This window comes from Doryrhamphus excisus, linkage group LG22, assembly GCF_037039965.1.
Source record: "Doryrhamphus excisus strain RoL-2023G ecotype Guam linkage group LG22, RoL_Dexc_Guam_v1.1, whole genome shotgun sequence".
Lineage (NCBI taxonomy): Eukaryota > Metazoa > Chordata > Actinopteri > Syngnathiformes > Syngnathidae > Doryrhamphus > Doryrhamphus excisus.
The window spans coordinates 6,865,001-6,880,000 of NC_136378.1; positions in this window are offsets into that span (position 1 = coordinate 6,865,001).

The window sequence follows — 15,000 nt, forward strand, 5'->3', positions numbered from 1 at the left end:
GGCACATGTGTGCCACGTCCAAAAAAGCACTCCACTCGCTCAGAGAAAGCCTCCGAAGCGCGTTTTGGCACTTATGGAACACATTTAGTGTGATATGCTTTATTGCTTGGCACACACAACCATTGTTTGAAAATGCACTTTATTCGCTCTCAAACACATTGTGAACAAAGCATGATACGGTGTTTCATTGTGCACCAGCGGAAGGTGCCAGGAGGCTCATTTCAAGTGTGCCTGACGCAGCTTCGCATCCCGTTCCATCTGCAACATTTCAGGTGGCTGAGACGCACTGCTGTGGAGTTACAGCTAAAATGAGAAAATGTGTTTCTCTCGCTGTGATAATGTATTTCAAGCAACCTATAGGCTTTGTGGTTAAAATTTTCTCCATATATGGCACATGTGTGCCACGTCCAAAAAAGCACTCCACTCGCTCAGAGAAAGCCTCCGAAGCGCGTTTTTGCACTTATGGAGCACATTTAGTGTGATATGCTTTATTGCTTGGCACACACAACCATTGTTTGAAAATGCACTTTATTCGCTCTCAAACACATTGTGAACAAAGCATGATACGGTGTTTCATTGTGCACCAGTGGAAGGTGCCAGGAGGCTCATTTGAAGTGTGCCTCACGCAGCTTCGCATCCCGTTCTATCTGCAATAGTTTCAGGTGGCTGAGATGCACTGCTGTGGAGTTACAGCTAAAATGAGAAAATGTGTTTCTCTCGCTGTGATAATGTATTTCAAGCAACCCATAGGCTTTGTGGTAAAAATTTTTCTCCATATATGGCACATGTGTGCCACGTCCAAAAAAGCACTCCACTCGCTCAGAGAAGAAGGGTTTAGGGTTAGGGTTAGGGTTAGGGTTAGGGTTAGGGTTAGGGTTAGGGTTAGGGTTAGGGTTAGGGTTAGGGTTAGGGTTAAGGGTTAGGGTTTTGGCACTTATGGAACACATTTAGTGTATGTAATGTAATTTAAGAGACCTATAGGCTTTGTGGTTAAAATTTTCTCCATATATGGCACATGTGTGCCACGTCCAAAAAAGCACTCCACTCGCTCAGAGAAGGCCTCCGAAGCGCGTTTTGGCACTTATGGAACACATTTAGTGTGATGTGCTTTATTGCTTGGCACACACAACCATTGTTTGAAAATGCACTTTATTCGCTCTCAAACACATTGTGAACAAAGCATGATACGGTGTTTCATTGTGCACCAGCGGAAGGTGCCAGGAGGCTCATTTTAAGTGTGCCTGACGCAGCTTCGCATCCCGTTCCATCTGCAACAGTTTCAGGTGGCTGAGACGCACTGCTGTGGAGTTACAGCTAAAATGAGAAAATGTGTTTCTCTCGCTGTGATAATGTATTTCAAGCAACCTATAGGCTTTGTGGTAAAAAATGTTCTCCATATATGGCACATGTGTGCCACGTCCAAAAAAGCACTCCACTCGCTCAGAGAAAGCCTCCGAAGCGCGTTTTGGCACTTATGGAATACATTTAGTGTGATATGCTTTATAGCTTGGCACACACAACCATTGTTTGAAAATGCACTTTATTCGCTCTCAAACACATTGTGAACAAAGCATGATACGGTGTTTCATTGTGCACCAGCGGAAGGTGCCAGGAGGCTCATTTCAAGTGTGCCTGACGCAGCTTCGCATCCCGTTCTATCTGCAATAGTGTCAGGTGGCTGAGATGCACTGCTGTGGAGTTACAGCTAAAATGAGAAAATGTGTTTCTCTCGCTGTGATAATGTATTTCAAGCAACCCATAGGCTTTGTGGTAAAAATGTTTCTCCATATATGGCACATGTGTGCCACGTCCAAAAAAGCACTCCACTCGCTCAGAGAAGAAGGGTTTAGGGTTAGGGTTAGGGTTAGGGTTAGGGTTAGGGTTAGGGTTAGGGTTAGGGTTAGGGTTAGGGTTAAGGGTTAGGGTTTTGGCACTTATGGAACACATTTAGTGTATGTAATGTAATTTAAGAGACCTATAAGCTTTGTGGTTAAAATTTTCTCCATATATGGCACATGTGTGCCACGTCCAAAAAAGCACTCCACTCGCTCAGAGAAAGCCTCCGAAGCGCGTTTTGGCACTTATGGAACACATTTAGTGTGATATGCTTTATTGCTTGGCACACACAACCATTGTTTGAAAATGCACTTTATTCGCTCTCAAACACATTGTGAACAAAGCATGATACGGTGTTTCATTGTGCACCAGCGGAAGGTGCCAGGAGGCTCATTTCAAGTGTGCCTGACGCAGCTTCGCATCCCGTTCCATCTGCAACAGTTTCAGGTGGCTGAGACGCACTGCTGTGGAGTTACAGCTAAAATGAGAAAATGTGTTTCTCTCGCTGTGATAATGTATTTCAAGCAACCTATAGGCTTTGTGGTTAAAATTTTCTCCATATATGGCACATGTGTGCCACGTCCAAAAAAGCACTCCACTCGCTCAGAGAAAGCCTCCGAAGCGCGTTTTTGCACTTATGGAGCACATTTAGTGTGATATGCTTTATTGCTTGGCACACACAACCATTGTTTGAAAATGCACTTTATTCGCTCTCAAACACATTGTGAACAAAGCATGATACGGTGTTTCATTGTGCACCAGTGGAAGGTGCCAGGAGGCTCATTTGAAGTGTGCCTCACGCAGCTTCGCATCCCGTTCTATCTGCAATAGTTTCAGGTGGCTGAGATGCACTGCTGTGGAGTTACAGCTAAAATGAGAAAATGTGTTTCTCTCGCTGTGATAATGTATTTCAAGCAACCCATAGGCTTTGTGGTAAAAATTTTTCTCCATATATGGCACATGTGTGCCACGTCCAAAAAAGCACTCCACTCGCTCAGAGAAGAAGGGTTTAGGGTTAGGGTTAGGGTTAGGGTTAGGGTTAGGGTTAGGGTTAAGGGTTAGGGTTTTGGCACTTATGGAACACATTTAGTGTATGTAATGTAATTTAAGAGACCTATAGGCTTTGTGGTTAAAATTTTCTCCATATATGGCACATGTGTGCCACGTCCAAAAAAGCACTCCACTCGCTCAGAGAAGGCCTCCGAAGCGCGTTTTGGCACTTATGGAACACATTTAGTGTGATGTGCTTTATTGCTTGGCACACACAACCATTGTTTGAAAATGCACTTTATTCGCTCTCAAACACATTGTGAACAAAGCATGATACGGTGTTTCATTGTGCACCAGCGGAAGGTGCCAGGAGGCTCATTTCAAGTGTGCCTGACGCAGCTTCGCATCCTGTTCCATCTGCAACAGTTTCAGGTGGCTGAGACGCACTGCTGTAGAGTTACAGCTAAAATGAGAAAATGTGTTTCTCTCGCTGTGATAATGTATTTCAAGCAACCTATAGGCTTTGTGGTCAAAATTTTCTCCATATATGTCACATGTGTGCCACGTCCAAAAAAGCACTCCACTCGCTCAGAGAAAGCCTCCGAAGCGCGTTTTGGCACTTATGGAATACATTTAGTGTGATATGCTTTATAGCTTGGCACACACAACCATTGTTTGAAAATGCACTTTATTCGCTCTCAAACACATTGTGAACAAAGCATGATACGGTGTTTCATTGTGCACCAGCGGAAGGTGCCAGGAGGCTCATTTCAAGTGTGCCTGACGCAGCTTCGCATCCCGTTCTATCTGCAATAGTGTCAGGTGGCTGACATGCACTGCTGTGGAGTTACAGCTAAAATGAGAAAATGTGTTTCTCTCGCTGTGATAATGTATTTCAAGCAACCCATAGGCTTTGTGGTAAAAATGTTTCTCCATATATGGCACATGTGTGCCACGTCCAAAAAAGCACTCCACTCGCTCAGAGAAGAAGGGTTTAGGGTTAGGGTTAGGGTTAGGGTTAGGGTTAGGGTTAGGGTTAGGGTTAGGGTTAGGGTTAGGGTTAAGGGTTAGGGTTTTGGCACTTATGGAACACATTTAGTGTATGTAATGTAATTTAAGAGACCTATAAGCTTTGTGGTTAAAATTTTCTCCATATATGGCACATGTGTGCCACGTCCAAAAAAGCACTCCACTCGCTCAGAGAAAGCCTCCGAAGCGCGTTTTGGCACTTATGGAACACATTTAGTGTGATATGCTTTATTGCTTGGCACACACAACCATTGTTTGAAAATGCACTTTATTCGCTCTCAAACACATTGTGAACAAAGCATGATACGGTGTTTCATTGTGCACCAGCGGAAGGTGCCAGGAGGCTCATTTCAAGTGTGCCTGACGCAGCTTCGCATCCCGTTCCATCTGCAACATTTCAGGTGGCTGAGACGCACTGCTGTGGAGTTACAGCTAAAATGAGAAAATGTGTTTCTCTCGCTGTGATAATGTATTTCAAGCAACCCATAGGCTTTGTGGTAAAAATGTTTCTCCATATATGGCACATGTGTGCCACGTCCAAAAAAGCACTCCACTCGCTCAGAGAAGAAGGGTTTAGGGTTAGGGTTAGGGTTAGGGTTAGGGTTAGGGTTAGGGTTAGGGTTAGGGTTAGGGTTAGGGTTAAGGGTTAGGGTTTTGGCACTTATGGAACACATTTAGTGTATGTAATGTAATTTAAGAGACCTATAAGCTTTGTGGTTAAAATTTTCTCCATATATGGCACATGTGTGCCACGTCCAAAAAAGCACTCCACTCGCTCAGAGAAAGCCTCCGAAGCGCGTTTTGGCACTTATGGAACACATTTAGTGTGATATGCTTTATTGCTTGGCACACACAACCATTGTTTGAAAATGCACTTTATTCGCTCTCAAACACATTGTGAACAAAGCATGATACGGTGTTTCATTGTGCACCAGCGGAAGGTGCCAGGAGGCTCATTTCAAGTGTGTCTGACGCAGCTTCGCATCCCGTTCCATCTGCAACAGTTTCAGGTGGCTGAGACGCACTGCTGTGGAGTTACAGCTAAAATGAGAAAATGTGTTTCTCTCGCTGTGATAATGTATTTCAAGCAACCTATAGGCTTTGTGGTTAAAATTTTCTCCATATATGGCACATGTGTGCCACGTCCAAAAAAGCACTCCACTCGCTCAGAGAAGAAGGGTTTAGGGTTAGGGTTAGGGTTAGGGTTAGGGTTAGGGTTAGGGTTAGGGTTAAGGGTTAGGGTTTTGGCACTTATGGAACACATTTAGTGTATGTAATGTAATTTAAGAGACCTATAGGCTTTGTGGTTAAAATTTTCTCCATATATGGCACATGTGTGCCACGTCCAAAAAAGCACTCCACTCGCTCAGAGAAGGCCTCCGAAGCGCGTTTTGGCACTTATGGAACACATTTAGTGTGATGTGCTTTATTGCTTGGCACACACAACCATTGTTTGAAAATGCACTTTATTCGCTCTCAAACACATTGTGAACAAAGCATGATACGGTGTTTCATTGTGCACCAGCGGAAGGTGCCAGGAGGCTCATTTCAAGTGTGCCTGACGCAGCTTCGCATCCCGTTCTATCTGCAATAGTGTCAGGTGGCTGACATGCACTGCTGTGGAGTTACAGCTAAAATGAGAAAATGTGTTTCTCTCGCTGTGATAATGTATTTCAAGCAACCCATAGGCTTTGTGGTAAAAATGTTTCTCCATATATGGCACATGTGTGCCACGTCCAAAAAAGCACTCCACTCGCTCAGAGAAGAAGGGTTTAGGGTTAGGGTTAGGGTTAGGGTTAGGGTTAGGGTTAGGGTTAGGGTTAGGGTTAGGGTTAGGGTTAAGGGTTAGGGTTTTGGCACTTATGGAACACATTTAGTGTATGTAATGTAATTTAAGAGACCTATAAGCTTTGTGGTTAAAATTTTCTCCATATATGGCACATGTGTGCCACGTCCAAAAAAGCACTCCACTCGCTCAGAGAAAGCCTCCGAAGCGCGTTTTGGCACTTATGGAACACATTTAGTGTGATATGCTTTATTGCTTGGCACACACAACCATTGTTTGAAAATGCACTTTATTCGCTCTCAAACACATTGTGAACAAAGCATGATACGGTGTTTCATTGTGCACCAGCGGAAGGTGCCAGGAGGCTCATTTCAAGTGTGCCTGACGCAGCTTCGCATCCCGTTCCATCTGCAACATTTCAGGTGGCTGAGACGCACTGCTGTGGAGTTACAGCTAAAATGAGAAAATGTGTTTCTCTCGCTGTGATAATGTATTTCAAGCAACCTATAGGCTTTGTGGTTAAAATTTTCTCCATATATGGCACATGTGTGCCACGTCCAAAAAAGCACTCCACTCGCTCAGAGAAAGCCTCCGAAGCGCGTTTTTGCACTTATGGAGCACATTTAGTGTGATATGCTTTATTGCTTGGCACACACAACCATTGTTTGAAAATGCACTTTATTCGCTCTCAAACACATTGTGAACAAAGCATGATACGGTGTTTCATTGTGCACCAGTGGAAGGTGCCAGGAGGCTCATTTGAAGTGTGCCTCACGCAGCTTCGCATCCCGTTCTATCTGCAATAGTTTCAGGTGGCTGAGATGCACTGCTGTGGAGTTACAGCTAAAATGAGAAAATGTGTTTCTCTCGCTGTGATAATGTATTTCAAGCAACCCATAGGCTTTGTGGTAAAAATTTTTCTCCATATATGGCACATGTGTGCCACGTCCAAAAAAGCACTCCACTCGCTCAGAGAAGAAGGGTTTAGGGTTAGGGTTAGGGTTAGGGTTAGGGTTAGGGTTAGGGTTAGGGTTAGGGTTAGGGTTAGGGTTAGGGTTAAGGGTTAGGGTTTTGGCACTTATGGAACACATTTAGTGTATGTAATGTAATTTAAGAGACCTATAGGCTTTGTGGTTAAAATTTTCTCCATATATGGCACATGTGTGCCACGTCCAAAAAAGCACTCCACTCGCTCAGAGAAGGCCTCCGAAGCGCGTTTTGGCACTTATGGAACACATTTAGTGTGATGTGCTTTATTGCTTGGCACACACAACCATTGTTTGAAAATGCACTTTATTCGCTCTCAAACACATTGTGAACAAAGCATGATACGGTGTTTCATTGTGCACCAGCGGAAGGTGCCAGGAGGCTCATTTTAAGTGTGCCTGACGCAGCTTCGCATCCCGTTCCATCTGCAACAGTTTCAGGTGGCTGAGACGCACTGCTGTGGAGTTACAGCTAAAATGAGAAAATGTGTTTCTCTCGCTGTGATAATGTATTTCAAGCAACCTATAGGCTTTGTGGTAAAAAATGTTCTCCATATATGGCACATGTGTGCCACGTCCAAAAAAGCACTCCACTCGCTCAGAGAAAGCCTCCGAAGCGCGTTTTGGCACTTATGGAATACATTTAGTGTGATATGCTTTATAGCTTGGCACACACAACCATTGTTTGAAAATGCACTTTATTCGCTCTCAAACACATTGTGAACAAAGCATGATACGGTGTTTCATTGTGCACCAGCGGAAGGTGCCAGGAGGCTCATTTCAAGTGTGCCTGACGCAGCTTCGCATCCCGTTCTATCTGCAATAGTGTCAGGTGGCTGAGATGCACTGCTGTGGAGTTACAGCTAAAATGAGAAAATGTGTTTCTCTCGCTGTGATAATGTATTTCAAGCAACCCATAGGCTTTGTGGTAAAAATGTTTCTCCATATATGGCACATGTGTGCCACGTCCAAAAAAGCACTCCACTCGCTCAGAGAAGAAGGGTTTAGGGTTAGGGTTAGGGTTAGGGTTAGGGTTAGGGTTAAGGGTTAGGGTTTTGGCACTTATGGAACACATTTAGTGTATGTAATGTAATTTAAGAGACCTATAAGCTTTGTGGTTAAAATTTTCTCCATATATGGCACATGTGTGCCACGTCCAAAAAAGCACTCCACTCGCTCAGAGAAAGCCTCCGAAGCGCGTTTTGGCACTTATGGAACACATTTAGTGTGATATGCTTTATTGCTTGGCACACACAACCATTGTTTGAAAATGCACTTTATTCGCTCTCAAACACATTGTGAACAAAGCATGATACGGTGTTTCATTGTGCACCAGCGGAAGGTGCCAGGAGGCTCATTTCAAGTGTGCCTGACGCAGCTTCGCATCCCGTTCCATCTGCAACAGTTTCAGGTGGCTGAGACGCACTGCTGTGGAGTTACAGCTAAAATGAGAAAATGTGTTTCTCTCGCTGTGATAATGTATTTCAAGCAACCTATAGGCTTTGTGGTTAAAATTTTCTCCATATATGGCACATGTGTGCCACGTCCAAAAAAGCACTCCACTCGCTCAGAGAAAGCCTCCGAAGCGCGTTTTTGCACTTATGGAGCACATTTAGTGTGATATGCTTTATTGCTTGGCACACACAACCATTGTTTGAAAATGCACTTTATTCGCTCTCAAACACATTGTGAACAAAGCATGATACGGTGTTTCATTGTGCACCAGTGGAAGGTGCCAGGAGGCTCATTTGAAGTGTGCCTCACGCAGCTTCGCATCCCGTTCTATCTGCAATAGTTTCAGGTGGCTGAGATGCACTGCTGTGGAGTTACAGCTAAAATGAGAAAATGTGTTTCTCTCGCTGTGATAATGTATTTCAAGCAACCCATAGGCTTTGTGGTAAAAATTTTTCTCCATATATGGCACATGTGTGCCACGTCCAAAAAAGCACTCCACTCGCTCAGAGAAGAAGGGTTTAGGGTTAGGGTTAGGGTTAGGGTTAGGGTTAGGGTTAAGGGTTAGGGTTTTGGCACTTATGGAACACATTTAGTGTATGTAATGTAATTTAAGAGACCTATAGGCTTTGTGGTTAAAATTTTCTCCATATATGGCACATGTGTGCCACGTCCAAAAAAGCACTCCACTCGCTCAGAGAAGGCCTCCGAAGCGCGTTTTGGCACTTATGGAACACATTTAGTGTGATGTGCTTTATTGCTTGGCACACACAACCATTGTTTGAAAATGCACTTTATTCGCTCTCAAACACATTGTGAACAAAGCATGATACGGTGTTTCATTGTGCACCAGCGGAAGGTGCCAGGAGGCTCATTTCAAGTGTGCCTGACGCAGCTTCGCATCCCGTTCTATCTGCAATAGTGTCAGGTGGCTGACATGCACTGCTGTGGAGTTACAGCTAAAATGAGAAAATGTGTTTCTCTCGCTGTGATAATGTATTTCAAGCAACCCATAGGCTTTGTGGTAAAAATGTTTCTCCATATATGGCACATGTGTGCCACGTCCAAAAAAGCACTCCACTCGCTCAGAGAAGAAGGGTTTAGGGTTAGGGTTAGGGTTAGGGTTAGGGTTAGGGTTAGGGTTAGGGTTAGGGTTAGGGTTAGGGTTAAGGGTTAGGGTTTTGGCACTTATGGAACACATTTAGTGTATGTAATGTAATTTAAGAGACCTATAAGCTTTGTGGTTAAAATTTTCTCCATATATGGCACATGTGTGCCACGTCCAAAAAAGCACTCCACTCGCTCAGAGAAAGCCTCCGAAGCGCGTTTTGGCACTTATGGAACACATTTAGTGTGATATGCTTTATTGCTTGGCACACACAACCATTGTTTGAAAATGCACTTTATTCGCTCTCAAACACATTGTGAACAAAGCATGATACGGTGTTTCATTGTGCACCAGCGGAAGGTGCCAGGAGGCTCATTTCAAGTGTGCCTGACGCAGCTTCGCATCCCGTTCCATCTGCAACATTTCAGGTGGCTGAGACGCACTGCTGTGGAGTTACAGCTAAAATGAGAAAATGTGTTTCTCTCGCTGTGATAATGTATTTCAAGCAACCTATAGGCTTTGTGGTTAAAATTTTCTCCATATATGGCACATGTGTGCCACGTCCAAAAAAGCACTCCACTCGCTCAGAGAAAGCCTCCGAAGCGCGTTTTTGCACTTATGGAGCACATTTAGTGTGATATGCTTTATTGCTTGGCACACACAACCATTGTTTGAAAATGCACTTTATTCGCTCTCAAACACATTGTGAACAAAGCATGATACGGTGTTTCATTGTGCACCAGTGGAAGGTGCCAGGAGGCTCATTTGAAGTGTGCCTCACGCAGCTTCGCATCCCGTTCTATCTGCAATAGTTTCAGGTGGCTGAGATGCACTGCTGTGGAGTTACAGCTAAAATGAGAAAATGTGTTTCTCTCGCTGTGATAATGTATTTCAAGCAACCCATAGGCTTTGTGGTAAAAATTTTTCTCCATATATGGCACATGTGTGCCACGTCCAAAAAAGCACTCCACTCGCTCAGAGAAGAAGGGTTTAGGGTTAGGGTTAGGGTTAGGGTTAGGGTTAGGGTTAGGGTTAGGGTTAGGGTTAGGGTTAGGGTTAGGGTTAAGGGTTAGGGTTTTGGCACTTATGGAACACATTTAGTGTATGTAATGTAATTTAAGAGACCTATAGGCTTTGTGGTTAAAATTTTCTCCATATATGGCACATGTGTGCCACGTCCAAAAAAGCACTCCACTCGCTCAGAGAAGGCCTCCGAAGCGCGTTTTGGCACTTATGGAACACATTTAGTGTGATGTGCTTTATTGCTTGGCACACACAACCATTGTTTGAAAATGCACTTTATTCGCTCTCAAACACATTGTGAACAAAGCATGATACGGTGTTTCATTGTGCACCAGCGGAAGGTGCCAGGAGGCTCATTTTAAGTGTGCCTGACGCAGCTTCGCATCCCGTTCCATCTGCAACAGTTTCAGGTGGCTGAGACGCACTGCTGTGGAGTTACAGCTAAAATGAGAAAATGTGTTTCTCTCGCTGTGATAATGTATTTCAAGCAACCTATAGGCTTTGTGGTAAAAAATGTTCTCCATATATGGCACATGTGTGCCACGTCCAAAAAAGCACTCCACTCGCTCAGAGAAAGCCTCCGAAGCGCGTTTTGGCACTTATGGAATACATTTAGTGTGATATGCTTTATAGCTTGGCACACACAACCATTGTTTGAAAATGCACTTTATTCGCTCTCAAACACATTGTGAACAAAGCATGATACGGTGTTTCATTGTGCACCAGCGGAAGGTGCCAGGAGGCTCATTTCAAGTGTGCCTGACGCAGCTTCGCATCCCGTTCTATCTGCAATAGTGTCAGGTGGCTGAGATGCACTGCTGTGGAGTTACAGCTAAAATGAGAAAATGTGTTTCTCTCGCTGTGATAATGTATTTCAAGCAACCCATAGGCTTTGTGGTAAAAATGTTTCTCCATATATGGCACATGTGTGCCACGTCCAAAAAAGCACTCCACTCGCTCAGAGAAGAAGGGTTTAGGGTTAGGGTTAGGGTTAGGGTTAGGGTTAGGGTTAAGGGTTAGGGTTTTGGCACTTATGGAACACATTTAGTGTATGTAATGTAATTTAAGAGACCTATAAGCTTTGTGGTTAAAATTTTCTCCATATATGGCACATGTGTGCCACGTCCAAAAAAGCACTCCACTCGCTCAGAGAAAGCCTCCGAAGCGCGTTTTGGCACTTATGGAACACATTTAGTGTGATATGCTTTATTGCTTGGCACACACAACCATTGTTTGAAAATGCACTTTATTCGCTCTCAAACACATTGTGAACAAAGCATGATACGGTGTTTCATTGTGCACCAGCGGAAGGTGCCAGGAGGCTCATTTCAAGTGTGCCTGACGCAGCTTCGCATCCCGTTCCATCTGCAACAGTTTCAGGTGGCTGAGACGCACTGCTGTGGAGTTACAGCTAAAATGAGAAAATGTGTTTCTCTCGCTGTGATAATGTATTTCAAGCAACCTATAGGCTTTGTGGTTAAAATTTTCTCCATATATGGCACATGTGTGCCACGTCCAAAAAAGCACTCCACTCGCTCAGAGAAAGCCTCCGAAGCGCGTTTTTGCACTTATGGAGCACATTTAGTGTGATATGCTTTATTGCTTGGCACACACAACCATTGTTTGAAAATGCACTTTATTCGCTCTCAAACACATTGTGAACAAAGCATGATACGGTGTTTCATTGTGCACCAGTGGAAGGTGCCAGGAGCCTCATTTGAAGTGTGCCTCACGCAGCTTCGCATCCCGTTCTATCTGCAATAGTTTCAGGTGGCTGAGATGCACTGCTGTGGAGTTACAGCTAAAATGAGAAAATGTGTTTCTCTCGCTGTGATAATGTATTTCAAGCAACCCATAGGCTTTGTGGTAAAAATTTTTCTCCATATATGGCACATGTGTGCCACGTCCAAAAAAGCACTCCACTCGCTCAGAGAAGAAGGGTTTAGGGTTAGGGTTAGGGTTAGGGTTAGGGTTAGGGTTAAGGGTTAGGGTTTTGGCACTTATGGAACACATTTAGTGTATGTAATGTAATTTAAGAGACCTATAGGCTTTGTGGTTAAAATTTTCTCCATATATGGCACATGTGTGCCACGTCCAAAAAAGCACTCCACTCGCTCAGAGAAGGCCTCCGAAGCGCGTTTTGGCACTTATGGAACACATTTAGTGTGATGTGCTTTATTGCTTGGCACACACAACCATTGTTTGAAAATGCACTTTATTCGCTCTCAAACACATTGTGAACAAAGCATGATACGGTGTTTCATTGTGCACCAGCGGAAGGTGCCAGGAGGCTCATTTTAAGTGTGCCTGACGCAGCTTCGCATCCCGTTCCATCTGCAACAGTTTCAGGTGGCTGAGACGCACTGCTGTGGAGTTACAGCTAAAATGAGAAAATGTGTTTCTCTCGCTGTGATAATGTATTTCAAGCAACCTATAGGCTTTGTGGTAAAAAATGTTCTCCATATATGGCACATGTGTGCCACGTCCAAAAAAGCACTCCACTCGCTCTGAGAAGAAGGGTTAGGGTTAGGGTTAAGGTTAGGGTTAGGGTTTAGGGTTAGGGTTAGGGTTAGGGTTAGGGTTAGGGTTAGGGTTAAGGTTAGGGTTAGGGTTTAGGGTTAGGGTTAGGGTTAGGGTTAGGGTTAGGGTTAGGGTTAGGGTTAGGGTTAGGGTTAGGGTTAGGGTTAGGGTTAGGGTTAGGGTTAGGGTTAGGGTTAGGGTTTAGGGTTAGGGTTAGGGTTAGGGTTTAGGGTTAGGGTTAGGGTTAGGGTTAGGGTTAGGGTTAGGTATAGGGTTAGGGTTAGGGTTAGGGTTAGGGTTACGGTTAAGGGTTAGGGTTTTGGCACTTATGGAACACATTTAGTGTATGTAATGTAATTCAAGCAACCTATAGGCTTTGTGGTTAAAATTTTCTCCATATATGGCACATGTGTGCCACGTCCAAAAAAAGCACTCCACTCGCTCAGAGAAGGCCTCCGAAGCACGTTTTGGCACTTATGGAACACATTTAGTGTGATGTGCTTTATTGCTTGGCACACACAACCATTGTTTGAAAATGCACCTTATACGCTCTCAAACACATTGTGAACAAAGCATGATACGGTGTTTCATTGTGCACCAGCGGAAGGTGCCAGGAGGCTCATTTCAAGTGTGCCTGACGCAGCTTCGCATCCCATTCCATCTGCAACAGTTTCAGGTGGCTGAGACGCACTGCTGTAGAGTTACAGCTAAAATGAGAAAATGTGTTTCTCTCGCTGTGATAATGTATTTCAAGCAACCTATAGGCTTTGTGGTCAAAATTTTCTCCATATATGTCACATGTGTGCCACGTCCAAAAAAGCACTCCACTCGCTCAGAGAAAGCCTCCGAAGCGCGTTTTGGCACTTATGGAATACATTTAGTGTGATATGCTTTATAGCTTGGCACACACAACCATTGTTTGAAAATGCACTTTATTCGCTCTCAAACACATTGTGAACAAAGCATGATACGGTGTTTCATTGTGCACCAGCGGAAGGTGCCAGGAGGCTCATTCCAAGTGTGCCTGACGCAGATTCGCATCCCGTTCTATCTGCAACAGTTTCAGGTGGCTGAGACGCACTGCTGTGGAGTTACAGCTAAAATGAGAAAATGTGTTTCTCTCGCTGTGATAATGTATTTCAAGCAACCTATAGGCTTTGTGGTAAAAAATTTTCTCCATATATGGCACATGTGTGCCACGTCCAAAAAAGCACTCCACTCGCTCTAAGAAGAAGGGTTAGGGTTAGGGTTAGGGTTTAGGGTTAGGGTTAGGGTTAGGGTTAGGGTTAGGGTTAGGGTTAGGGTTAGGGTTAGGTATAGGGTTAGGGTTAGGGTTAGGGTTAGGGTTAGGGTTAGGGTTAGGGTTAGGGTTAGGGTTAGGGTTAGGGTTAGGGTTAGGGTTAGGGTTAGGGCTAGGGTTAAGGGTTAGGGTTTTGGCACTTATGGAACACATTTAGTGTATGTAATGTAATTCAAGCAACCTATAGGCTTTGTGGTTAAAATTTTCTCCATATATGGCACATGTGTGCCACGTCCAAAAAAGCACTCCACTCGCTCAGAGAAGGCCTCCGAAGCACGTTTTGGCACTTATGGAACACATTTAGTGTGATGTGCTTTATTGCTTGGCACACACAACCATTGTTTGAAAATGCACTTTATACGCTCTCAAACACATTGTGAACAAAGCATGATACGGTGTTTCATTGTGCACCAGCGGAAGGTGCCAGGAGGCTCATTTTAAGTGTGCCTGACGCAGCTTCGCATCCCGTTCCATCTGCAACAGTTTCAGGTGGCTGAGACGCACTGCTGTGGAGTTACAGCTAAAATGAGAAAATGTGTTTCTCTCGCTGTGATAATGTATTTCAAGCAACCTATAGGCTTTGTGGTTAAAATTTTCTCCATATATGGCACATGTGTGCCACGTCCAAAAAAGCACTCCACTCGCTCAGAGAAAGCCTCCGAAGCGCGTTTTTGCACTTATGGAGCACATTTAGTGTGATATGCTTTATTGCTTGGCACACACAACCATTGTTTGAAAATGCACTTTATTCGCTCTCAAACACATTGTGAACAAAGCATGATACGGTGTTTCATTGTGCACCAGTGGAAGGTGCCAGGAGGCTCATTTGAAGTGTGCCTCACGCAGCTTCGCATCCCGTTCTATCTGCAATAGTTTCAGGTGGCTGAGATGCACTGCTGTGGAGTTACAGCTAAAATGAGAAAATGTGTTTCTCTCGCTGTGATAATGTATTTCAAGCAACCCATAGGCT